This window comes from Paroedura picta, chromosome 6, assembly GCF_049243985.1.
Source record: "Paroedura picta isolate Pp20150507F chromosome 6, Ppicta_v3.0, whole genome shotgun sequence".
In the NCBI taxonomy this organism is placed as follows: domain Eukaryota; kingdom Metazoa; phylum Chordata; class Lepidosauria; order Squamata; family Gekkonidae; genus Paroedura; species Paroedura picta.
In genome coordinates, this window is record NC_135374.1 from 47,097,611 (window position 1) to 47,124,551 (window position 26,941).

The 26,941-nt window shown below is 43.4% G+C and overlaps 1 long non-coding RNA gene across 2 annotated transcripts in view; it reads left to right on the forward strand.

The window, feature by feature from the left end:
• Positions 1 to 26,941, forward strand: part of LOC143840678 (uncharacterized) — a 67,902-nt gene that overhangs the window by 8,855 nt on the left and 32,106 nt on the right. The window contains exon 1 of one of the 2 annotated variants that reach the window (XR_013232308.1): positions 26,483 to 26,507. The exons of the other annotated variant lie outside the window; for it this stretch is intronic. This is a non-coding gene — a long non-coding RNA (uncharacterized LOC143840678). Of the gene's footprint in view, positions 1 to 26,482; positions 26,508 to 26,941 lie in introns of those variants that run through there. 2 annotated transcript variants of the gene reach the window in all.

The following is a 26,941-nucleotide window of genomic DNA, read 5'->3' on the forward strand; positions in this document are numbered from 1 at the left end:
CACATGGTCAAAAAAGGAAACTATGTTGGCCTACTTTCCTGGATCAAATAATTGTCCTTCATATGCTGGCAGATCACCCCCTTTGAAATCTTCTCCATTATCTTCCCTGCAGTTGAAGTCAGATTCACTGGCCTGTAGTTTCCCAGGTCATTTCTACTCCCTTTTTTGAATATTGGGTTAACATTAGCTGTCCTTCAGTCTTCTGGCATTTCTCCAGTCCTCCAAAAGGTCCTAAAGATAATGGACAAATGTTCAGCAAGTTCTTTGAACACTCTTGGGTTTATATCATCTGCCCCAGGGGATCTGAACTCATCCAGTGTAGACAGGTACCTCTTGACAACTTCAAATTAAGGATGTTGGTTATAGCCTTTAAGGCCTTATACCATCTGGGCCCTGCAAATCTAAGGGACCATTTCTCCCAATATACTCCCAGATAAATTTTAAGATGTACACATGCAAATGCTGATTGTCTCTGGCCCTAAAGAAATGCTAATGGCCTTCACCGGGGCCAGGGCCTGTTCAGCCCTGGCCCCAACCTGATGGAATATGCTGACACAGAAGAGACACATGCCCTGATGGAATTATCAAAGTTCTGCAGGGCCTGCAAAATGGCACTATTCCACCAGGCTTATGGCTGAGGCCAGGATGCACAAATGAACTACATGTACCCTCCAGAGTACCCTTTCCTACTGAGAATTAAATATACTAAGATGGATCATCAGGATAGAATTGTGTTGTTTATTACCATAGCTGTAGAGTTCTATATGTCCATTGTAATGATATTACTATTGATGAAATATATGTTGTACATTGCCATAAGCCTGAATGCAGAGAGGAATAGTTAATAAACAAATAATAGATGTACTTGTTAATTATAAATCTGAGTTTGCAATCATTTTACTAGTGAGAACAGGTGGTTGGTATAGAAGTAAGCTTTGTATTTTACTGAAAAATCTAGTTCATTACCCGAACACCTATCATTCTCTGCTGTTCCATCTACGAAAATCAAGACACATGAAAGCAAATGCAATCTTGGAATAATCTCAAAGAAACAACAGTTGCCCCTTGTTTAGTCAGTATCTATATGCTTAACAATAAAAATGAATATATTTCCAGAATTACTGTTAGGGCGATTAGGGATTAAAAAAAAAAAAGAGTTTCACTGAACTCTAGAAAATAATGCATAATAGAATCTATGGCCTGAGGGGTTTTCCTGATACTGTATAATTACTAATCATGTATGTCGCTTCAATATTTCCCCTTCTTTCAGGCCTATAAATAAGGAACTGGTATTTGAAGCTATGTGATTTCCTAGACTTTTAGTACAAGGCAGCATACTTTTAAGTCCTGCATAGCTATTTACAAAATGTAGCCCCTCACTAATGAGCTCAGAATGGTAGCTGTGAATTAGTATTCTGTGCTCATGCCTATCAGGGTACATTGCTATCTCAATTGAAGCCTTTGCTTTTAGACCGAAAAGGGTCGAGGGGTTTTTCTCTGAAGGATTGATTTTAAAGTAGAGATAGAAGAAATAATTGCATAGCCTGCTAATGGCTTTTAAGTGAATAACACTAGTCTACCTGAAAAAATATTATGTTATAAATAAAAATATCATAGCACAAAAATTATTTTTAAAAGAGATGTAAAGACATCCTGGATATATCCCTGGGTTTACTTGCATCTCAGGGTATGTGGGCAGTGATAATTAGAGATCATATACGTATAAGGCAGCGAAATGATGGAGCTTAATGTTATACCAACCCTATCTGCTCAAATCTGTCATCAGAGATTCATCCTGTCTTTCCCGAACAAAGAGCGGCTGTGGCTGGACACGGCCGCAGTTGACGGGCGGGGGGGGGGGAAGGAGCAGAAGACGGAAGCGGCCGGAGCGCCTGCGCAGAGGGCGGGGACAAGGCGCTTATAAGCGCCATGTGCTCGGTCCCTGCCCTCTTTGTCTGCAGGGAGCTCCGGGGAAGGCACCCGCCCACCCTCCCCATGTTAACAGAGATTTGTCGTCACAGCTGCGGAATAGGGGGTACGAGGTAGAGCTTTTGCGCAGGGACCAGTTTGCGACTAGGACCTGAGGTGGGGGTCTCATTAAGAGACCGGCTGATACCGAGCGCGGCCTTACCCGGCTGGGAAGGCCAGGGGCTCGGAGCCAGGGGGTAAGGATGGTTTGTATGAGGCGTACGCCCAACAGCCATGACTGGCCTCCTCCCTGGGGAGGGCATCAAGGGGCAAGGGATCCTTCCTCCCGGCTGGGAGGAACGGGGGACCCTGGGCGCCTCTTGAGCCCATGTTAGCAGCTGGACGGCTGCATGGGGATGGCTCTATCCTCGTGCCAGGCCAACCCCTAGTTGTATTAGTTAATAAAGCTGTGGCCTAGTTCATGCCAAAAGTCGTCTCTTGTCTTATTGTGACTGAGTTCCCCATGCCAGTCAACTGATACATGCAAATATCTAAACCCCACAAAGTCTGAGGTAACCCCACAAAGGCTACAGACTAATGCTTATTGAATACCATAAAGTTTATATTGTTCCTTTTGAAGTCCATGTTTTAAATGGAAAGCAATGAAATGTTGTGGATTCCAGCAATATTAGTCTATTTGTATATTACTATTTTGACTGGAATGTTTAATTATAATTGCAACCAGGTATTCTTCAGCTATGATTTCCTGCCAGAACTTAGCAAATAGAGTAGAGTATATATTGTACCTTCCATCATTTTCAGCACATGCCTTTTATGGAGCTGGATTAATGGTATTGTTTCTTCTGATTGTTGCAGCTTCTGTATCATTTTATTTAGCTGCTTTATTTTATTTAGCCCCATGAGAGATCAGATACTGCTGTCATAAAACTACATGATGATGTCACTAGCTAATTCAAAACAATTAAAAGGAACCAAATTTTAATGAAGAGAAAGGAAGATTTTGTTTTGAGATAGCTCAAATCATTCAAACAACAAATAGAACTGTAAATAGTGGAACACTGAAAAATCATGGCAAAGGCTTACTTTAGCCAATAGTTGATGTTGCAGAGGGCTGGCTGGAGGCAGGTGTGACCACCCCAATGGCCATTTGTGGTACACGCTGCACACATGCAGCACGTGCAGTGTCCAAAGGGGTGGGTGGGATCCCAGGTGCCTATAAAGGCGCCACATGTGTGGGTTCCACCCTATTTGCCCCAGCATGCCATTGAGTAACTTCCCTCCCACCCATACTATGCAGATGTGGAAACAGCCTTGTGACCATGTTTGAGGTATATGTTTTATGGTTAATATTTTGTCACAGCTTCAGGTTTGCATGGGATGGAACCTGGTGTGCAATCCCTGGGGTTTGGGGCCTCCATAAGAGGTGGCACTAAAAAATTGTGGGGCCTCGTTTTGCTAGTCAGCCTGAAGGCAGCCAAATAATGTTTGTACCCAGTTGCTTCCCTTAGTGTGGAACTTCAGTAGGCAAGGGGATTCACTCTCCCAGTGGGGAACAGTGGGAAGGTGAGTCAGTCACCATGAAAGAACTAGACCCGCCTCGGTTCTCAGTCTTACACGAGTCCTGGATCTATAGTAGGGGAGGGGAGGTGGCAATCGTGGACTGGGAGGCTTTCTCCTACAGGGCTCTCCCAGCACTGGAGATCAGTGGAGTAAAGTATGTTGGTATGGGTTGGGACTTGGTCAAGAGCTTTGCCATCTGGCTGGTGTACCGCCCTCCCAATGTACTGCCAATGCTGCTGGAGGCAGTGGCCACTTATGTATTGCATTTTCCTAGGCTTTTAATCCTGGGAGACTTCAATGTTCACATAGATATGCCACCCCTGGGACTTGGCTCAGACCTAGTGTTGTCAATGGTGACACTGGGGCTCTCGATTAGTTGCCAGGTCCACCCATTAGGCCGGCCACACCCTTGACTTGATCTTCAGTCCTGGGATAGAAGTGCCCACCCCTGGAGACTTATGGATCCACTTGGTTTCTGGAATGGTCTGCGGGACCCGATGCCTCCTGATGGTTTGTAGACAGCACTAGTGGAGGACTGGCAGTCCCACTTGGCTGCCACTATAGACAAGTTTGCCTCCTGATGTCCTCTCCGCCCTTGACTCAAACAGGCCCCTTGGTTGACCATGGTACTCCAGGAGAAGAGGGAAGTGAGACAACTAGAGTGATTGTGGTGGAAAACTCACAACGAGACAGTAAGAATATATTATAGCACGTTTATGAGGATGTATGAGATGGCAGTGAAAGTGGCCAAATGGGAATTTTTTGCCATGAAAATTGCATCCGCTCTCTCTTGCCTGGCCCAATCATTTGGAGTAGTTCAATCTCTTTCTGCCCTCAAGGAAGGGTGCCAGAATATTAGTCAATTGGATCTTGGGTATGAGGCATTAGCAAGCTATTTTGTGGATAAAGTCTTGTTGCTCCCCACCATGAACTTCCTGCCATGACTGATACAGTAAATTAACCGGAGACCTGTTGGCTGCCTTGGGAGGTAATGTTTGATGGCTTCAGATAGCTCACATTACCTGAAGTGGACAAGCTGCTGGGGTTGGTCAGGGCTACCACTTGTCCCCTTGATCCATGCCTGTCTTGGCTCTTCAAAGTGGGAGGCCAGCTCAGGGAAGTTATCAACTTCTCCCTCTCTACCAGGGAGTTCCCTGACATGCTGAAGGTGGCAGTTGTTCACCCTCTCCTCAAGAAACCATTGCTAGACTTGCAGAAACAGGCCAGCTACCACCCGGTTTCTCATTTGGTATTCCTGGGCAAGGTAGTTGAAGGGGCTGTGGCAAATCAGCTCCTGGCATTCTTGGATGAAACTTTGGTTCTTGACCCATATCAGTCTGGCTTCCATCCTGGCCACGAGGTAGAGATGGTGTTGGTCACCCTGATGGATGATCTCTATCACCAGCTGGATTGAGGCGATTTGGCTGCCTTCGATGTGGTCAACCATGAACTACTGGCCCACCACCTCGCCAGGATGGGGACACAGGGCACTCCTTTCTCCATAACTGGACCTGGAAGGTGGCTGTAGGGGAGGAGTTGTTGCGCTCCTATCAGCTCCCTTGTGGAGTTCCCCAGGTTGCGGTGCTCTCCCCCACACTTTTTAACATCTTTATGCACCCTCTGGCCCAGCTGGTGCAGATTTTGGGGCTGGGTTGTCATCGATATGCTGATGACATCTAGCTCTATCTCCTGATGGACTGCTGCCCAGATTCCCCCCAAAACCATTTGCCAAATGTTTGGAAGCCATGGCTGAATGCCTTGATCAAAGTCGTCTGATATTCAACCCCCTCCAAAATGGAGGTTCTGTGTCTGGGAAATATGAGGGCAGGACCAAAAGCACATTTACCTATCTTGGCTGGGATGCAACATATGACTGCACCCCAGGCCAGGAACCTGAGAATGAACATAGATTCCTCACTAACTTTGGATGCACCCGTCAAGAGGGTAGCCTGCCAGCATTTTTCTACCTTTGCTAGGCTCGGCTACTAGTGCCCTACCTGTCCTCTAAACATCTGGCCATAGTGATCCTTGCAACGGTCATCTTCAGAATAGATTTCTATAACTCGCTCTATGTGGGCCTGCCCTTGTCCTTGATCCAGAAATTGCATCTCATGCAAAATACGGCTGCTAGGGTCCTCACGGGAACATCTTGGAGGGCCCACATCCAAGTTGTTCTGAGGCAGCTGCATTGGTTACTGGTTGCAGCCCAGATCCAGTTCAACATTCTGGTTTTGACCTCCAAGGCCCTTTACAGTCTGAGACCCACATATCTGAGGGACCATCTATCACCCTATTTCCCCTGTAGAGCTTTGGCTCTGTGGATACCAACTTGTTAGTCATTCCTGGTCCTAGAGAAGCTCACCTGGCTTCAACCAGGGCCAGGGCCTTTTTTGTCCTGGCCCCTACCTGGTTGAATGAATAGCTGCGGGCCCTGCAGGAGCTTTCTGTGTTCCATAGGGCCTATAAGATGGAGCTCTTCTGCTAGGTCTATGGTTGAGGCTGGGGTCTGAGTAGAAGAACTTATTGGGGGTGGGGCCCTGGTGCTAAGTGGTGGTATGCCAGGGTCATCTACAGTAAGAGTTATGGCTCTCCCCTTACCATATCCCCTATTAGACTGAATGTTGTTATTGGGGGGGATGGGTAGTGGATTATACCACAATTTGTTCTTATTATTTATATGCTGTATTTTTGTCCTTTTTGATATTTTAAGGGGGTTTTATTGAGGTTTTTAATTTTTGGACTATCTATAGCCCTCCACGAGCCAGTTCCGGGAGTAGCGGGAAATAAAAATCCAAAATAAATAAATAAATAAATAACATATACGTATTACTCCTGACAATTGATAGACAGATGTTGATATATTACACCTGACAGTTGCTATAGGCAATGTAGGCCCTCACCTCTGCTGGACATAAGCATCATTGAACTTTAGCAACAGAGCAGGAAGAAACCAGCAGGTACTTCCTGCTGAATGCGGCTGAGGTTAGTAGAAATATGGAAAGCAACCCTGCAGTGTGTGCAACTCAATGATAGCTGGGAAGAGGCAGATAGTTCAGTCAGCCAGCAGAGAGGTGAAAGCCTATAAAGAAGCATAGGATTCACCACACTGCTTTTGTGTGCACAGAGCAAGTAGATATTATGACTGAATGGCTTTACTTTTAAAACTAAGAACAAGAAAACAAGGGGAGAACAAATTGTGAAGTCTCCATGAGTGGTTTCACAGTGTGGTTCCCGCCAAGTTCAAATAAATTCTTAAGAACAACAAACTAGATGAGATCAGCATGCAGAGGGAATGAATGCTTCAATGTGAAAAAAAAGTTGCAGGAGCTAAAGATAAACCACAACTGCAGAATAATTCTTATGGAAGTTGGGTTTGTAAAAATCATAGGGATCCTTTAGGGATTAGTTTAATAGAACCCTGTATAAATCACTGTACATATATGGGTGGAATTTAAAAAAAAACCCTCCAAAATCTGCTAAGATTTTACTTATAAACAGCTGTGCAAATGTTGTTGTTGTGGGTTAGAACATATAACTATGAATTTCCTTTGGACACAATCCAGTCATTTATACATTATTTCATTTAAAACGTTTATTAGCTACCTTTCTTAGCTCGAGGTAGCTTTCTTATTAGCTCAAGATAGCTTGATAAAATACATACAGTAGAATAGTTAAAACAAATTTTAAAACAATAATTTATGATTGCTAGTACATTAATTACAAATGGTCTTAAATAAGACTGTCTTCAATTGTCTTTTAAAGAGCAAAATGAGGGGGCCAGGAACACCCTACATCTTTTCTATAATCATGGGGCTGTCATAGAAAAGGTGTCCGTATGATATTAATTCCTGGGAAGGAACATATTCTGCTGGTTGAAACAGCCTGCTGGTGGCAAATCTATGCTGCAAAGGTACTACAGAACTGACAATTTTACTTGTCTAACAATGTCAAATCAGTTTTTATAAATATCAGTGGACAACCAAAGGATGCAAATCCCAGGGTGGTTTTGGTTAAACTGTTAAACATTCACAAATATATCTTTGCTACTGAGAAAATATCAGATATTGATGGCACTGCAATTCAGGATACGGTCCAATCCTATGTAGAAGTAAGCTATACTGTGTTTGTTGGTGCTTATTGCCTGATGTGTACAGGACACTAGCCTTCCGCCATGTTTGACAGTTTATTCTGAAGTAAGCAGAAGCAGAACTGCCACCTTAATTAGAGCTCAAACAAACATGACAAAGATTGCAAGCTGCTCTGAGCCCACAGGGAAAGGCATCACAGAAATCTAAAAATTAGCTTGGTGAAAGACTACCTAAAGAGATCAGGACCCTGTACGACCTTGATCAGTTCCACAGGGCCCGCAAGAAAGAGCTGTTCCACCAGGCTTATGGTTGGGGCCTGAAATAACCATCAAGAAGCATTGGCCCTGTTGCTGGAGATGGGGAAAATCTGCTCCATAAATTCTAGAGCTCCCCATCCACTATGTAATCAGTTAGTGGAATTAGAGAATGTTCATGTTTAAACCTAACTTATTGTTTTTAATGTTGTTGTCACCTGTTCTGTACTGTATTGGAAGGGTTATTTATTTATTGGGGGGGGGGGCGAGACATTCAGAGGTGGTTTGGCATTGCCTGCCTCTGGATATTTATTTATTTTATTGATTAGATTTTTTTCCCTGCCACTCCCAACGGCTCATGGCGGGTTACAAGCGTCTGTATAAAAACCCCAATAAAATGTCCCATAAAACCACAGACATAAAATATAGCAGATAAAATAAGACAATAAGATGCGGCACAAACCATAAAATTCCAAATTCTGTCCCCGAAAAAGAAGAAAGGAATGGTGGATAAATCCCAAGTCCACCAATTACATACCAATGGCTTTGTCCAGGGGGGGGGGGGTCAAACAGATTTTCCTTAGCGTGCCAGCCTCAACCATAGACCTGGTGGAAGACATCTGTCTTGCGGTCCCTGTGGAATGTTGACAGCTCCCAAAGGTCCCGTAGCTCCTCCGGGAGCTCATTCTACCAGGTAGGGGCCAGGACCGAAAAGGCCCTAGCCCTGGTTGAGGCCAGACATGCTTCCCGAGGGAAGATCTTGTTGGTCTTCCTAGCAGCAGCTGCATTGCCATCACAGCTGAATGTCTGCTTGCCTCAGCTTGCAGCTACTTAGCCTGAGCGGGAGCAAAGGCATTTGTGGCAAACAGTGAAGTTGAGAGGGTCCTGCTAGCTTAATTATAGCATCTGAATACCGTCTGGGTTTGTAGGTTCTTATGCATTTTCATTATTTGTTTGTTTAATACCCTACACCCTCTCTCCATAAAGGACTCAGCCCAACTTACAACATTTTTATACTAGATACAAATACAATACAAATAAATAACTAGAACAATAAGATCAATTAAAATATCTGATTACTTGGGGAAAAAATTAAACTGCCCAGCTCCCCATATGATAATACGCAAAATAGAGCTACACAAAATAGATCAGACTTAAAATGCCCTATAGAATTCTGGAAGGGCATGACATTAAGGGCTTTATAGGTCAAAACCAGCTCTTTGGATTTGTACTGGAAGCTAACTGGCAGTATTGATACTTAAGTATTAATGTTATATGTGCAGACCAGAGGGACCCAGTCAGAAATCTAGCAGCCGCATTCTGAGCTGGCTGAAGCTTTTGAAGCATAGACCACGTTGCAGTAGTCTACCATGGAGGTGACTGTCACATGGATTTCAGTGGCAAGGTCAGAGTAAGACAGATGGGGGTGATTTGGCAGGCTCAGTGTAGTAGATGATAAAGTGCAGCCTTTGCTATCTTGGATACATGTTTGTCCAGGATAAGGGAAGAATCAAGCTCCTTATGTCAGCTGGAAGCTCTTAGCCTGGGGCTTGCATTAGAAAGCCATGTGCAACAAAGCTCATCCAGTGTGAGGATCTCTGATTACTCTCAACATGCAGGTTCCATTTATGAAAAGAAAGCTCTTTGTTAAAAGAATAACAAACTTGTCATCACTGAAATTTTGCTAAGACTATAGATCCTAATCAAACTATTCCCTTATCTACCCTGTACCCCTGGCCTCTCCCTGTACCAAATGGTTTGAACATGAAGGTAGTCCCTGCATAAAGGTGCCTGGTGAGATTTAGAGTCTGAGAAAGGATGACCATTCCCAGGTCCATCACAGTAGGGAAGCAGGAAGCTTGAGGTCTGGGGATAGCTACATTCCCACCTACTTTCTTCAATAACAAAAGATCAAAACCAAGGTAGAGAGGCTGAAGATCAAAAGGCCTATATAGCCCCAGTGGAATCTATGCAATGGTGCTGCTGCAGGCATGACCATTAACAGGAATCAAATGACAGAGCAGCAATACACAAATCAAATGACAGAGCAGAAATACACAATTTAAAATGTCATAGTTTGTAGCATGACAAAAGAACTTCACAAATACAACATGATGAAAGCACAACATGATGTAGCATGACACAAACATAGCACCAGTATTACATGGCAAAAGCATAACATGATTTTGTCACTCAGGATGTGTTTTTTGGTTTTTGGTTATGTATTTAAATTATTGCATAAACATGTTACTTCATGGGAGGGGAGGTTTCTGCAAACTACTTTGCATCCATTTAGCTGTTTTGAAAGCTTATGCATAGAAATGTTTCAATCAGAACTTTTCTGCATGAGGAATTAGGCCTTGCCTGTCACTCACCTGGTTGCAGGGCTACTCCCCACTTCCACATGATGTTGGCGCCAGCCCAGGCCTGTCCCAATTCAGGCCTTCCATTGCCCTGCAACAAGAGAATGTGGATATTTCTGCATTCCCTTTTCCGCCCCAGCCCCAACGGGATCTATGCCAGGGCAGGCCTATGAATCAGGGAATAGTCAGGCCTCCCATTCCCAGTTCCTCCCGCACCCTGGGCCAAGTACGGTGTCCCGGAAGGAACACAAAATGTCCTAGGTGGCTCTATGGCACTGTGTAGTGCCACTGAGCCACCTTAGGCATTGTTTTGTTTAGGGATACAGTATTGTTAGCGTGTTCCTAAATAGAAAAATCCCACCCTCCCACATGATGGAACCTTCTGCCCTGGCTGCTTCGTGTGGAGGCACTAATCTGCAGTGGACTGGGTCCAGTGGAGAAAACCTTTCCCCATTTGGATCCGTGAAGGGGCAAGGCCCATTGTCACATCATAAACACTCAGCAGCAGCCTGGCATGGCACCACCGGTGTGGAAAGGGTCTCAAGTCATTCAGTCAATCATTTTATTTCCATAAAATTAGTAAAAAGAAGAAAAAAATAAAGCACACTGTCTCGTGACCACTGACTGACTTTAGCTGAGATCTTAGCTGAGAATATATAAGAAGAGGAAGTAAAATGTTATTGAAATTGATAAAACAAGTCTGCTATCTGTTTGCTGCATTCTGGAATTTCCTCTTTGCCTCCTTCTAATAATCTTTCCTACAGTGAGGGAAATTTCCTTTTCTTTTAAAGTCATCAAAGAGAAGTTTGCTATTTGTCTTTCAGACTCTCAGAATGTAAATGCTACTAAAACATCATAGAATTGGAACCATTTATGCTGCTTTTGCTCATTTTTTAACTCCAGTGAGATTTTATTTTAGTAAGAGAAGAACTGGATACAATATGGGTGGTGGCAAGATCAGAGAGGTTGCTTATCACACAGTATTTGCACGGAACTAAGGTAACATGCCAGCAACAAAACTGCCTTTAAATAAACCACCTAAGTAACATCATTGATTCTCCAGTTCAAAGCCATTCTGTTCCTGGGAGACTAGGAGTGTTAGATATAAAAGGCTGGTGTTCAGAGCTTCAAAAGTGCTTGCTTCAGAGAGGACAGTTAAGCAGATGAAACTCTGAAAAGTGAGTCCTTGTAAAAAGAACTTTGGGTCTGATATGATGTGAGATGGCATTTTGCATGCAATGGAATGATTTGTAAAGTAGCTCCCTTGAGGTCTAAGCAACAGGAGCTTCAAGTGTTTTTTTTTCCCTTCTCTAATTCTTTCTCTCATGTGAAATCTTACATACGAAGATATACTGAAAAAAGAAGGGAATCTTCTCTCTAGAGAGTATTTATCTTGTATTTCCTTTAGTGTATAATTTATTTACTTCCTTGTGTGTAAATTCTGGAGGAGACAATGTCATTTCTAAACATTTCCTAGCACTTGTAAAAGCTATGTCAATGATACAGGAGGAGGTTGAAGCATGTAATGTTATCTTCTGAAATAAAATCCCAGGGCAGATGTTCTCAGCTGTACAAGAGGTCCTGCTGTGCGGGCCACTAAACAGCTGAAATCCAGTTTTACTCATTCCAAGAAATATAGTGTTCTGAAGACCTTGAAGATTTCTTTCTTCTATGAGAATAGATCTAGACAAGTGGAAGTCCTTCAACCAGAGAGCCCTTTCCCACATTATATATGTAGAAGAAAAAGAAGTTGGTTTTTATACCCTGCTTTATACTGCCTGAAGGAGTCGGAGGCTATTGGGCTTTTTGGGCATTGGATATCTGCCCATTTTGTATCTTTCCAGAGAGGATTATTTTAGGGGAAGTACGTGGTCTCCAGAATTATTTTGACCCCACCTAAAATTAATTTCCAAAGAGATTGCTCTGTGAGCACAGATCTAACAGGACTATGATTAGCCCAAAGTCACCCAGATGGCTTCATGTGGAAGAGTGGGAAATCAAACCCATAACTCCAGATCAGAAGCTGCCATTCTTAACCACTGCACCAAGCTGCAGAAAACATCCATAGTTCTCTGTTTCCCGTGCTTGCAATCTGGGCTGAATCTGCACAGAGCTTTTATTCCAATCCTGGGTCGATTCAATCCCTGCCATTTACACTGAATGTGATGTCCATTTTGATTTTGGGTTATTTAAATTTTCTCTCTGCAATAAGCATGATTGATCCAGAGTGACCCTACCTTTCCCCCACGATATCCTGGAGTGGATATATCCCTCAATATTTGAAAAATTGGTATGAATAAAGGTGCAACTCTCTGCTTGTCCCGAACTAACTTGCTGCCTGGAGCCTCCAAGGCTGTAGAAAATTCCTGATTGCCCAGGCCCCAAGGCATCAATTCAAAGGCTTCTTTGTCCCCAGGCTGCAAAGTTTCCCTTAAAGTAGAAGCTCTAATTTCTCTTGGCAGAGATTTGCCTCTTGGATTTATTCCCCCTCTTCTGTTGTCTCCAATTCTCTCCCCCCCCACACACACACACCGTTTAAGAAAAAAAAGAGGCTCATGCTGTGCTTAGCTCTCCCCCTTCTGAGCTTCCCTAATCACATGCAGAACACTTTTCTGTTTCAATGGGGGAGGGGGATAGAGGAAGACTCAAGTTCAAATCAATCTGAATTCAGCAGGATCCACAACGGAATAAACAAAGTAAGTGCAGAATCAGCCCTGATTTGGGAAGAGTTTCGGGAAGATCTGCTGCTTTTATTCTAATGTCAGTTCTGTGATTTAAGTGGTGAACATAAGCATCCTATTCTATACAGTTCCAAATGAATTAAATTTCCTGTTTAGGTTAAATTCATCAAACAAAATACTGTGAAAATGACTATACAAACAGGTAGTCTGTCTTTTTATAGTTATGCATTTATCTCCATTTGCATCCTGTCCCAGATGTAGTTGTCTGTGCGGTTATGTTGTGTGCTTCTTCCCATTACACATGAGGCCTTTTATCTCTGCCCTAATTGTGGGCTATTAAAAAGATTAATGGCTTGCCCCAGTGTTTAAACTCTTCAGAACTAGTTTTAATATGTTCTTCATTTTTGGCTTTCTCCTTGCTACCTGGGTACCTCTCTTAACTTGGAACTTTATTTTTATATACGATTATAGTGAAGAGACTGTTATATACTAAAAATGGTTGAAAAAAACAAAAACATATTGTTTTAGTTAAAGAAATGACAACTACATTATTTGCAAGTATTTGGAAACTTTTTATGGACTTTCTGCATGATATGAACAAAAATCATGACGGATTATGACTGAGGACTAAGCGGGAGGAAATATGAAAGTACAGGAAAAGAGTCCTTTTAAATTCCTTAATATACTATATCATAACATAAACTGGATTTATAATCATTATAGATAAAATTGGAAGCCTTTTCATTTCTTTTCTTTGTTTAACATTTTATCATCTTATTTGATAACTTGTATTTTTCTTTTTTTTTCTTATCTGTTTTATTTTTAAAAATTGATTTTAAAAAATGATGCCATTCTCCCACCCCTTTCCCCATTGAGTGAAGGTGGGGAATAGGGAGATTTGCTACTTGGTAATCATATCTGGGTAAGTATAAACCCTATATCCCAATAAGGAAACTCTATCCTTGCAGAAATGCATTTAGCACATATTTAGTGCAGTTTTAGATGATTCATGAAACAACACTGCATTGTTTGAAATGTATAACCAGCTCCAAAATGTACAACTTTACTACTGATGTAAAAAAACTTTAAATAGTGTTAGGGGGGTTTGTTTAAGGAAGGTTGTACCTGAAATGACAGCTAGTTTGGGGTGGTTTGGCCATCCTCGTGATGACATTGTTGACCATGGGTTGTTGGCTGCCCGAATTGCTGGAGTGGGGATACAGGGGACAGATTGACAGTGGCTGCACACCTTTCTCCAAAATTGAACACAGATGGTAGTAGTGGGGAAAGAGTTATTGCCTAGATTGGGCACACCTCATTGCCTAGATTGGACACACCTGAGGCACTCATCCTGCCTGCACTTCATCCTGTAGGCTGCCCTTCAGTATCCACCATTATTGCTCATCTCTAGGTTAGATCAGCTCTGCAGGGGGAAATGGCTGCTTTGTAGGGTGGACTTGAGGCATTGTTCCTTCCTGAGGCCCCATCTCCAAACCTCAAGGAATATATCCAACCCAGGATAGCCAACCTCCAGGTGGTGCCTGGAGAGCTCCTGGAATTACAGTTCATCTCCAGACTATAAAGATCAGCTCTCCAGGCAGAAATGGATGCTTTGGAGTGTGGACAGGATTGTTGCACAGAATAAATATTTGAGGCCTCCTGCAAGGGGTTGTTGTGGAAATGAAACACTTGAGGCCTACCATACAGGGTTGTTGTCCAGATGAAACAGGAGGCAAAATAACCCCTGTATCCTCTTTCATCTTCACAACAGCTCTATGCAGTAGGCCTAAAATGTTTGGAATGGGAGGAGAAGAGACACCCATGGCTTGCCTGCATCTTCCCTCCAGCAGCAAGGGCAATCACATTGAAGGGGGTAGCTCTCCCCCATCACTTATGCTCCACAGACCACCCTGAAATGCTCTTGGAAGAGTAGTAGCACAACACAGTCAGAGTGATAGAGAAACACATTATTTGCATCAGTCAGTGGCTGTTAGAAGCTTCCTTCATAGGAGGGAGGCCTGAAGGGAGTGTGTGGAATCCTGAGTAAGATATGCAATTGGCCCTGAGTAGGGAATAGTCCACCAATATAAAAAAAGCAATCCAGTCTCATCGGAGATTGCTGGGCAGACTGCAGGGTATGCTGGTTAACTGGTGAGCCATCCTTGATCGCAAGTTTCCTTTTATGTGGTATACTAGCTTCAAAGCCTGTTCCTAAGAACAGGCCTTGAAAGGGTCCCTTCTCCTGGCCCCCAGCCAGGCAGCTTAAGGTGACTTTGGGCCACTGGACTCCAGAGCAGGTCACAGCTGGATCAAGTGGGGCAGGCCAGCTCCTTAGCAGGCCCGGGACAGAGCTCCTTAGTAGACAGTCAGCAGGCTGGGATGCCCTCGTTAGGAGGCCCAGCCTAGCAGGCCCAGAGGACCTCGTTAGCAGCCCCTCCACCACGACCCTTTGCCCAGGGCCCTCTCCCCTTCCCTGTTACTGGATTCAGGCACTGAGGTGCATCTGAGAGTAAAGAGGCTAGAGTCCAGGAAGAGAGGGCAGGAGCTGCAGGGGCAGGGCCAATCAGGGTGCAGCCAGGTTTGCTGGCTGCACCCTGATTGGCCCTATTCCAACTTGGACAGCCGGACAGGTTCCACCCCCAAGGTTGTACCCCAAGGCTGTTTCACAAATATATAGAGGAACCATGGATAAGGATAAGGATATGTTATTGAGTTTATCACTTTTAAAAATCTTATATATTATTTGTTCACAGTCATAATATTAACAAACATTTGAATCTATATATACAGGTGATAGGGCAAGTGAGGTTATACAAAGGGTTAATTGGTTGTTAATCATCCAATTTTTTAAAACTAGAATCAGAACACTTGCTGTATTCAAAGAATAGAAGGACTCCAATCTGCTTAGTGATTTGTGCTATAAGTTGTTTTCTAAAATCCCTAGATCTAATAATTTAGTAAAATAATATTCAAGTGAAGCCATAGCTAATTTTTTTACACATGGTCAGTATGGCAAACAAGTTGGTTTAATTTACTTTATATGAGGGAACAGCAGGGAATGGAGCCTGGAAAAAAACTCTTATATTTGTGGTTTTATTAAGCCTGGTTTTCTCCAGGGAACTCTTGGTCTGTCAAATTAAAATTGTGAAGAGACCTTTTACTGTAACAACTCTGACAGTTATCCCCTTAGTAAAGTTTGCTGTTGTGATAATTACATTTTATCATTCACTCTGGTTTACTAAATGAATCGCTTTTCTACCACTTTTAACCCCAACCACTTTTTCCCTCTGTGTTAATTATTTGTAGCAATAATGAAAGTCTCAAATTAATTTTGGCTGTTTCCTCCTGACCTCTTTAACAGCAACAAGTTTTTATTCTCTTTTAAGCATTTATTTTGATTAATAATGTGGGTTTCAACTGTGGCTTTTTAGTATCTGCAAAATATACATGGAGGTTGGATTTGAGGTTTGGGTGTCAGCGGCAGTCTTGGAACTTTCAAAACATCACCTTTACTTCCATGTCAGGGCTTTGACCCACCATGTCTACCTCTGTCTCATGGCTTTGACTGACCATGTATCTACTCCCTTCTCTGAGTTTTGAGGCAGGGCCCAGAACTACCACATCTACATATGTCTCAGGGCATGGACGTCTACCATTGAATTCTGGTGAATGAGTGAAAGAGCAGGTGCGCCAGTGAGTGGGTAGGTGAGAGGGCTACCCCAGCCTCATGCTGCTTGCTATTGTGCCACGGTCAGAAATGTAGGACTCTGCAGCCTTGCTGGGCCACTCCAAACCTGGGTAGGTGAGTGAACACATGGGTGGGGCATGGGCAGTTGAGCAGGTGAGAGAATTGCCCCAGCTTCACACTGCTTGTTGCCATGATGCAGCCAGAAGTAAGAGGCTAGGCAGCTTTGCTGGGCTGTTCTGGACCTATGCAGGCAAGCAAGTTGGGCCATGAACACTGTAGCCAAGAGAGAGATTTAAACATATTTTTTATTTAAGAGCTTCACGTTCACAACAATTTCTCTCTGTGTTTGGATCTTCCATCTAGATGGCTTCCTGTCTTTACTATGCAGGATTATGATGGTGGGAGTGTCTTGGTGATGTCACTCCTGGTGATGTGCTAGGAAATCTAGAGGTTGGGCAGCAGAGGAATATACTAAATACTAAAATACAAATATTTAATCTACAAAACACATGAGAATGCACCCAGGCTCGGAGAAGGCTATAAGGTAAGGTGACCAGATTTTAAGATTGCTAAAGAGGGACACCGTTGACCGGGGGGGGGGGGATCTATATGGAGCAACAAAATTTCTCATAGAATATAAAAATAGTATTGTATTTTTTTTAAAAATTCAACAATTAACAATTAAGTACAATTAACAAATATAAAACATTAAAAAAACTTATGTATAGTTTATTATTTGGCATATTTCTCACTCAAGTGATTTTTTTTGTAGATTGCTGTCGTTGCTTAAAATGTGCTTTGTGAGATGAGGGGCAGATGGCAGCAATAATGTGACAGTTATGGTGATTGACAGGGTAGATGGCATCCCAAAGACTGGCACAGCATGGGAAAGATACACTTTGCTGGGTAGAGAGTATAGTTTACAACCCAAAGGAAAAAGCATGCCATCTCTTTGATGTGTTAACATCCCTCAGTTGACTGTCCTGCTTCTGGCAGGGTTGAACTCCCGCTCCTAGTGCCCAGATTGGCCAATGCCCTATCAGTTCACATGGGAGGGGGATCTAAAAAGGGGAGCTGTTCCTTTGTTTGGAGTTCAGAGAGACAGACAGACAAAAAAAGAAAGTTCAGTGTGAATGATGGAGGTTGGTGCTTGTAAATACAGTTCTGGGGAGAGGTTCACTATGCAACAGTAAGCCTTCCTCTGAGGCTGCACCAGATGTTGAAGGATTGTAAGTTAACTAACAAGTGACCTTCCTTCCATTTCTTTTTATTTTGCTTAGCCCTACCTGGAACTATCTTTTTGTTTGTGCCTTGTAGTTAGTTCCAGTGAGTTTGTGCCTTGTAGTTACTACAGTTATTCAGCTGAGGAGCCTTGCACATTCCTTTCCCCTGGGCTTGGCTGCATGACAGCACTATTGTAAGACCCCTCTTGGGTATCAGATCCCCTTCTGGTTAATGCCAGGTGAGAGGGGTAGTTAACTCAGGAGCACTGGAGATATGAGCGCCCCAGAGTAAATTTTTGCCTCCAGCATGCCAGTGAGGGAAAGTCTGTAGGAGAAAGCATTTGACACCCTGTATGGTGATAATAAAACGTTTTTGCTAAAGTTGCCATTCCATCTCTTTTTCAGTTTGTTTTTAAATCTTTTACATATAAATTGGTCTTGCAATAAGCATCTTTAATCTGCGGAGCAGATTAAATAATCTGCTAAAGGCCCCGGTGGTGGGCCCTGTCTGTGATGAGGAAGAGTGCCAATAGGACCCTTCCAAAGGACTGACAATCGGAGGGCCCAATCGGCAGGCGCAAAGCTCCTGCCCATTGGGCCCTCCGATTGTCACTCCGGCCGCGAGGGACCAAGTGCGAACCGTGCGGAGCGCCGCTCGCACTTGGCCCCTGGCCACTGGACACCAGCCGCCTCCTGATCCACCCCCCTTCATGCTTGCATGCGGCCGCTCCAAACACGCCAGTACCTCCCTCGACAGCCCCGAGGAAGGTCGCCTGCTCGCCACCGCAACAGGATGCCCCACCGCCTGCGGCCCTGGAACCGCCGCCTCCAGCTGCTGCCGCACCCTCCAGACCTCCCCCCTGCCCTGCGTGGCGCCCCGTGCCCTGTGACGCCACACTGAGATCCGGCCTGCAGATCCGACGCTGCTGCCCGCCCCGCTCGCTCCAACACCCCCATGGCTGCCGACTCCCGTTGCCGTGCATGCCGCGTGCTCCACCTACACCGACGAACCTCGCTGCCCCTGCAGCCTGCCCCCGCTGGCGATGCTGACAAGCCACGCTCTGACACAACAGCCCTGCTGACAGCCCACTCACCGCCACCTCCATCACCATTCGGAACCCCGGTAGGCCACGCCGCCGATGGGGGGGGCCAGGACGAGCCTGCCTCTGCCTCACGCGGCGCCCCAACACCCCCCTCCATTACAGACCCTTGCTCAGCACCAATGCACAGCCAGCCCCTACCAATCCTAAGCTCCGCTAGTGCCCGCTGCCTTCCGACAGCAGCGGGCTTATTTACTAGTTTCTATATATTTAGTTTGATGCAGACTAAAATTCAAGACATATCAATCAAAAAGCCTGTAGTCAGCATTAGGACTAATAATAGAAGTAAAATTGTTTTTACTGAAAACAATTAAAGGATGCCATAATTAAAATGAAGTGTGCTTCCCTATCTTGAAAAATATGTGCTGAAAGGGAGAGATTACCCAGAGAGGGGGAAATTAACTGTAAAAAGGGTTTGGGATAGTTATAAGGCAGGGTAGATCTCAGGAGGAGAACCCCAGCATATCATACACACATGCACATATACAAAGTAATAATAAGCAGGCACACTTACAAAATGCACCAGGGATAAAATTGGGAAGCTTTAGCCCAGGGAAGGGACATATACGCACACACAAAGTAATAAGCAGGCACAGTTACAAAAGGAACCAGGGAGAAAATTGGGAAGGTTAGGCCACGAGCTCCAAAGAGAAGGCAACCAAGGAGGAACTTTAGTGTGGCGGCTGAGAAGACAAAGCCCCTTCCCCAGCTCACCTTGTTCTCTGTCTCACCTTGTTTGTTTACTTACCCCACCCGATCTCTTCCCTGGATCACCTCGTTTGCTTGCTTGCCCTGCCCGCTCTCTTCCCAGCTCGCCTTGTTTGCTTGCCCTACCTGCTCGCTGCCAGGCGAGGCAGAGGCACACCGAGTGCTCACTTTGCAGCTGTGCGCGGGACTTTCTAAGTACCTGACAAAACGAGGGACTATGTTGCCAAAGGCGGGAGAGTCCTGCGAAAAGTGGCACTAATGGTTACCTTACTATAAGGGGGCATTTTGGAGAATAAATCTTTTAATGGGGGTGGGGCTCCAAAAGAGATATTTGGACACATTTTATGTGTGGAAGCCTCTTTCTTTATAATGTTTTACTACCTTATGGCCTCCATTACTATATGACATGTGTGTATTTAAACATTAAATCACTGAGGAAGATCCAAGGGGGGGTTAAACGTATTTGTTTTTTTGTATCAGGTTGTTTATCCATGTGTCAACATGTTCTGGATTTGTGCAATAATGTGAGATGTATGTTGATGTGCACATGAATGGAATAAATATTTGTATTTTAATATTTAGTATATTCTTCTGCTTCTCAACCTCTAAGGTTCCTCGCTTGTTTATACAGCTTGGGTTATTTTGTTCCCTCTTTAGTTGTTCACTTTCCAGGACTGTGGCAGTGAGGTGTGGCCAGCTGACATCACTTCCTAGTACCTCAAAGCCTGAAAAATATCTCAGTGGTACCTCCACAGTCAAAAGATTGGAAAAGGATGTCATATTGCATCCCACTATCAGAGTGACATAGTTTTGGCACTGGAGTAGCAGTAGGAATTCACACAGCTGTAATCCTATGCATACTTTTTTGAGTGTGAGCATTACAGAATTCCGTAAGACTTAATTTCAAGTAAATACACATGGGGTCAGACTGCACACCATTAATTTACTATTCTCAATTCTATTTGAAATGAGGTGTTAATTATAGACGTTTGCATATATTTACTTAATTTAAAGCTTAATTATTTTGCTTGAGAACAGCTTTTTCAAGGGTTTGTGTTTTCAACTTGAGGGTTAGGAAACACATGGAAGCTATGATGTCACCTCTGCAGATTACTAACAGCTGCACAGGGAAATCAACATGAGAAGTAGCTCTCATTGAGGCTTCTACAATGAAGGTTCATTTTAAAGGGGTTTGCCCTCAACCAAAAACTTAACTTCTCAAACTTTGGCACTTTTTTCTGCCCTTAGGGTTTCTCAGGTTCATGGTAATTTGATTTTTTTTTGTACCTTCATCTTTGCAAACTCATGGTGCTAATAGGGTATGGTTGCAACATGCTGATTTTGAACGAGAGTGTTGGACACAGTTGGGTCTCTCATGGTTAATATGGCAAAAGGCAGACAGAAAGAGACAGAGAGCTTAATGTAAAAGGGTTTTAATCTGCCCCTAATGGAGATCATGGTGATTTCCTTTCTATTTGCTCTACTTGTTTTTTACCTCCCTAATCACCTCCAGGCTGCTAAAATGGAGTCTCCTAATTGTTTCCACTTTTTAAGAAGTTTAGATTCACAGCTTGACATTGAAGTTCATACTGTTAAGAGTTTAGTTTCATTTTTTAAAAAATGTAAAGAACATGGCCTAATTCAGAAGTCTCCCTTAGTCTGTAATTGAAAGCACAAAATAAATGGAAGTCCGGAGATTAAATGGATCATATCAACTAACACAGAACAAAAATTAATTGAACCAGTATAGTATTTTCAGTGTATTTATGAAAGTTAGAAAAGTAAGTTTTGTCAAGTTCTAAAGAAAGGTATGGAAATCTTTGCTGCCTAAAGTGCAATTAATATGCAGCTGCTGTTCCCATTTGTAGTGTGCAAATCACATTTTCCCCAACCGTCTGTAGCTTTCCTTTGTTGGACTTTCATATCCCTGGTGTTCAAACTTCCATACATACTTTCCTAGAAAATGCTATTCTTCTCAAACTTGCATGGCTGGTCACTGTTATGATCATCATCAGAAATAAATAAATCAGTAATAAATACAAGCTAGGCTCCAGTAATATGTGGACCAAGAACTTACAGAAGTACAGGCAGGATTTCGAAGAGGCAAAGGAACTAGAGATCAAATTGCCAACATATGCTAGATCATGGAGAAAGCCAGGGAGTTCCAGAAAAACATCTACTTCTGCTTCATTGACTATGCTAAAGCCTTTGATTGTGTGGAGCACAACAAATTGTGGCAAGTTTTTAAAGTGATGGGAGTGCTAGAGCATCTTATCTGTCTCTTGAGAAACCTATATGCAGGTCAAGAAGCAACAGCGGGAACCGGGCATGGAATCACTGATTGGTTCAAAATTGAGAAAGGTGTTCAGCAAAGCTGTACACTATCACCTTGCCTATTTAACTTTTATGCGGAGCACATCACGAGAAAGGCGGGGTTATATGAGTCACAAATTGGGATTAAGATTGCAGGGAGAAACCTCAGATATGCAGATGATACCATTATAATGGCAGAAAGCGAAGAGGAACTAAAGAGCATGTTGATGCGGGTGAAGGAGAGTGCAAAAGCTGGCTTGAAACTCAACATCAAGAAAATTAAGATCATGGCATCCAGCCCTCTCAATTCCTGTCAAATAGCTGGGGAATAAATGGATGTAGTGACAGATTTTATTTTCCTGGGCTCCAAGATCACTGCAGATGGGGACTTCAGCAAAGAAATTAAAAGACTCTTGCTCCTGGGGAGGAAAGTTATGGCAAATCTAGACAGCCTCCTAAAAAGCAGAGACATCACCCTGCCAACAAAAATTTGTCTTGTCAAGGCTATGGTCTTTCCAGTTGCAATATAGGCTATGAAAGTTGGACCATAAGGAAAGTCAAGCATCAAGGAATTAAGGCTTTTGAACTCTGGTGCTGGAGAAGACTCCTGCGTTTCCCTTGGATTGCAAGGCAAACAAATCGATCAGTCCTAGAGGAGATCACCCCGGACTGCTCTTTAGTTTAGAGGGCCAGATCCTGAAGATGAAACTCAAATACTTTGGCCACCTCATGAGAAGGAAGGACTCCCTGGAGAAGAGCCTAATGCTGGGAGCAATTGAGGACAAAAGAAGAAGGGGACGACAGAGAATGAGGTGGCTGGATGGAGTCACTGCGAACTTAAACGGACTCCAGGGAATGGTAGAGGATAGGAAGGCCTGGAGGATCATTGTCCATGGGGTCGCGATGGGTCGGACACGACTTCACACCTATCAACAACAATAAATGGCATGTGATGGATTGCTTGGACAAATATTGGGTAAAATATAGAATATCACTGGAGAACAGCAATCATTGGAAGTGACTCTAGAATTGCTGTATTCATTCATTTGTTGTTTGTTTGTTCAAATGCCTTTTCTCCTCAGATACAAGAAGGATATCTCAAGTCATCTGGGCTCCTCCATTACTACCTTAAACAATTTTAAAATAGTGCATTAGACCATTGCCATTTGTAGGAGAGCCGTTGTTGGAATCACCATGAACAGAGAAATCTGTGAGTACTGGGAGTCAGCATTCTCTTGTTTCCCAAGCATTCCCCCCAAATGTCCTACAGAATTTCACAATATATTGATTAGGTTGATGATGAAACAGTGCAAGTGAAAACAGGCTGCAGACAGTTGCACATGATCAAATCATGGCCCATTAATAAGACAAGCCACAACTTACAAATTCATTAAACAAGTGTCTACTGCAGGGGTCACCAAACTGTGACTTTCTATCATGAACACCAGTCCCTGATCCAAGTTTCACCTGTGTTCCCCGGGAGTCTCCTGGCCTGTTGCCATAAAACCATAAATCCCCTATTGGTCCCTGTCCTCTCTTTGCATACCAAAGTGTTTGCCAGTAGAATGTGTTATCTCCCCATGCTCTTAACAACCTTGCTTGTGCCTGTGAAGTCTCAACAAATGTAGCATTTACAGATCAAATCAGGGACCAATGGCCCTGCTGGAAACCAGTGTACTTTTCCGCCTTTGTACCCCATTCCTCCCCCATCCCCTATTTGGTCTCCTGTATAACTACCCATTGGGGGGCTATTGATCCTTTGTGTCTGCCAAGTAGTTTGTTCATCGAGCTTTGCCTGTAGTTGCCTTTGTATTAGTCTTTTGAATAAAGCTTGCTTTTGGATTTCACAAAACCTGTGGTCTCGAGGACTGGCTTTGCAAGTACTTGCCCAGGGCATCTTCTGCCTGGTTCCTGACACTTTCCAGATGCTCATAGATTATAATTTCCATGAATCCCTGTCTGCTCATGGGAACTCCAGCCCATCAACATCTGGAGAGGTACAGTTTGGCCTCCCCTGGTCTCCTGTAGTGCTATCTTTTCCCCACTCCATTAGCCCATTTCTTTAATATATATTCCCGGATTTATTTTTTGCTATGCAAGCTATGCAGACAACGGCATTGACATCTTCTCTCTATGCTGCATTAAAGCACGATCTAATCATTATGACATGATTTAACCATGATAGGAAGCCAAGCTAGTGAGCTACTGAGGCTGTATTGAGGGTACTGTGAGTATGAAATCTCTTTAAAATCTCTGGAAAATTTATAAAGAAGAGAAATAATATGTAAGCCGGTAACTTCAAATAGAGATATATTGCATTAAAAACACCTTAATGACATCACATGTTTAATTAGCAGCTACATGAATAATCTGCATATAGTAACAACTGGTTATTTTGCTATGAATACACAGGCTGGAAAAGACTGCATAAAATTTGAACAAAAAGTGTAGTAGTATTGGGGGACTGAAAACCTGAATCTCATCCTCTCATTTAATCTTTAGAATTACAAGAGTGCTGGCAGAGGAATCCCATAGTACGGTTTTCAATTTAGGTTCTAAAGGAAAGGGGGACTACTGTGCTCTATGCAGAAGCACCCTAAGCCCATGAGGGAAGGGGGGAGTATAAAATGTAATAAATAAATTAAATTAAATATCATCACCAGTCAGCACAGTGCTGCTCTATGCACCTTGCATATGCAGACCTATGTAACTCCAGTTTATATTTAGGAACATTTGCTATTACCTATGGAAGGCAAAGTAGTAATATGCATATTTGCATATAGTGCTGCAGATATAATCATTTATATCTTGACTTTTGGCTAGTAACAGTTCTCTTAGGGATGTTATCACAGAACAGTTCTGTTAAAGCTCTCTCACCCCACCTCACAAAGTATCTGTTGTGGGGAGATGAAGATAAAAGTGTTCGTTAGCCACTTCAGGATCCCTTCAGATAGTGAAAAATAAACCAACTAAAATAATAGTCCCAATGTGGAAAACCTCTGAAGAATTTGGAATATTCAGAGGTATAGGAAATGAATACTGAGTGGTTCTGGTCTTCTCTGATACTTCTAGAGAGAGTGACAGTGGTGTTTGCTGTATGGTAAACATATTATTTTAATACGCAAAGTACCAGAGGCAGTTCCTAGCATTTTTATGCTCAGAGATCTCAGGCAGCGGTTGGATGGCACCACTGAGGATGTTAGAGAGAACTCTGAGAACTGTAGACACCCCAGGGAGAGTGTGTGTATGTGTGTGTGTGTGGGGAGGATTGAGAAACTATGAAAAGTACCACAATTGTATGCCTACACATTCAATGGCCTCCTCCTTGAGAGGGCAGAAAGACACTGAGCTAGTCATTATCTCTTAGCTTTAACTACCAAGTAACAAAGTGAAAGGTAGGGGAATGCCTTGAATTTCTTGAATGAAGGGTGAGAAATAATTGAGATGAAAAGAATGAAAATGAAATACAATCTAAATAACAAATTATTAGCCTGTCTATGGGCCAGCAAGTCATATGATTTGTTTTCATGTGGCATTTGGGTTGTCTGTGGGTAACATGAAGGGGATCTCAGAAGAAATCTTTGTGTAGGGGTGCATGAGATGTTCTTGACAGTCCCAGGCCTGGGAGAGGTCTGTGATAATGCAATCCTAAGAACACTTTCCTAGGTGGAAATGCATGGTAAAGAATTAGAAGACGCAGTGGTTGATGCAGTGGAGAGTGGGCTGGGAGCACAAGTGACCACCCCAGCGGCACCTGTGGGGTGTGCGCTGCACTTACATAGCACACAAATCATAGTAGGAAGCAGGCAGGACCCATGGCCCCTATAAAAGCACCACACATGTGGGTCCTGTCCTTTTCACCCAGCATGCTGCGGAGCAGCTTCCCTCTCTCCCACCCTATGTGACGAGCAGCCTTGAGGCTGTATCTGAGGTGAATGTTTCATGGTTTATATTTCATCACAGCTGTGAGTTTCACATAGGATGGAGCCTGTTGGTAGGGAGTCTGGTGGATGATTGGACTCTGCAGGGTTCTGGACCTCCATAAGGGGTGGCATATAAGTGAGTGCAGCTAACCTAACTGGGGGTCAGGGGCTCATTGCCAGGTGGCCTGGGGAAAGCCAAATGAGGTGGCTGCCCATTGGCTCCCCTACATAGGTCACTTCCCTTAGTGGCTGTCTCCAGTAGGCAAGGATATCTGCAAGGGAATAGTGCAGCTCCCCAGGGTGCCTCTGGACTCTTCAGGTTTTGGTGCAGTCCACTGACTGCTAGGTCAGACTCCCTCTCCCATGCTGTGCCAACCCTCCTTTGGGGAGGTAATAAAGCTGTGGCCTTGGTTATTCCCAACAACTGTGTATCTTATTCCAGCCCAAAATACCGTCCTGCATGTCAACCCACTGAATAAATCCAATTAAGGTTCTGAGCAGATGTAATGAGCTACACCCATCCCTTAGTAAAGGATCATAGGAAATTATTTACCAGGTGATTTGTTTTAACCATAATGTCATGAGAAACTTCAATGGCCCATCCCCACATATTAAAGAGGCATGACATATTTTTCTCCAGGCTGCTGGCAACCCTAGCTGCTAACAACTCAATCAGGGTAGGGAGCATTGATAAGGTATTTTTTAGAATCTCATAACAAAAAGAGATTGTCAAGCATACCTGCATCCCTTCTCACCTTTAGCTTCTTATGTTTGTAGATCCCTTATGATATTTCTTTCCCCAGAACAATCTTTCACTGCTTGTTTATTTAGTTTCCCTTCTGTTTGTTAGTAGTTAGCTACCCTTCAGCAATTTATTATTTGTCTTTATTTCTCTACCTGTCACCCCACCTATCCTTTCTTCTACTCCCTCTGACATCTATTTTTATCCATCAGGATATATGTCTGTGTTTTCAAAGGAGACTGTCTATTTCCAGCAAGGTTTCTTTAAAGTTTTTAAAAAGAGTACTGATAAAATGTTTTAGTCTATTACTGAGCAACCTCTTCTTTTTCTGAAAGATTAGCTGTAGTGCTCAGATTCTTTCCTTAAACC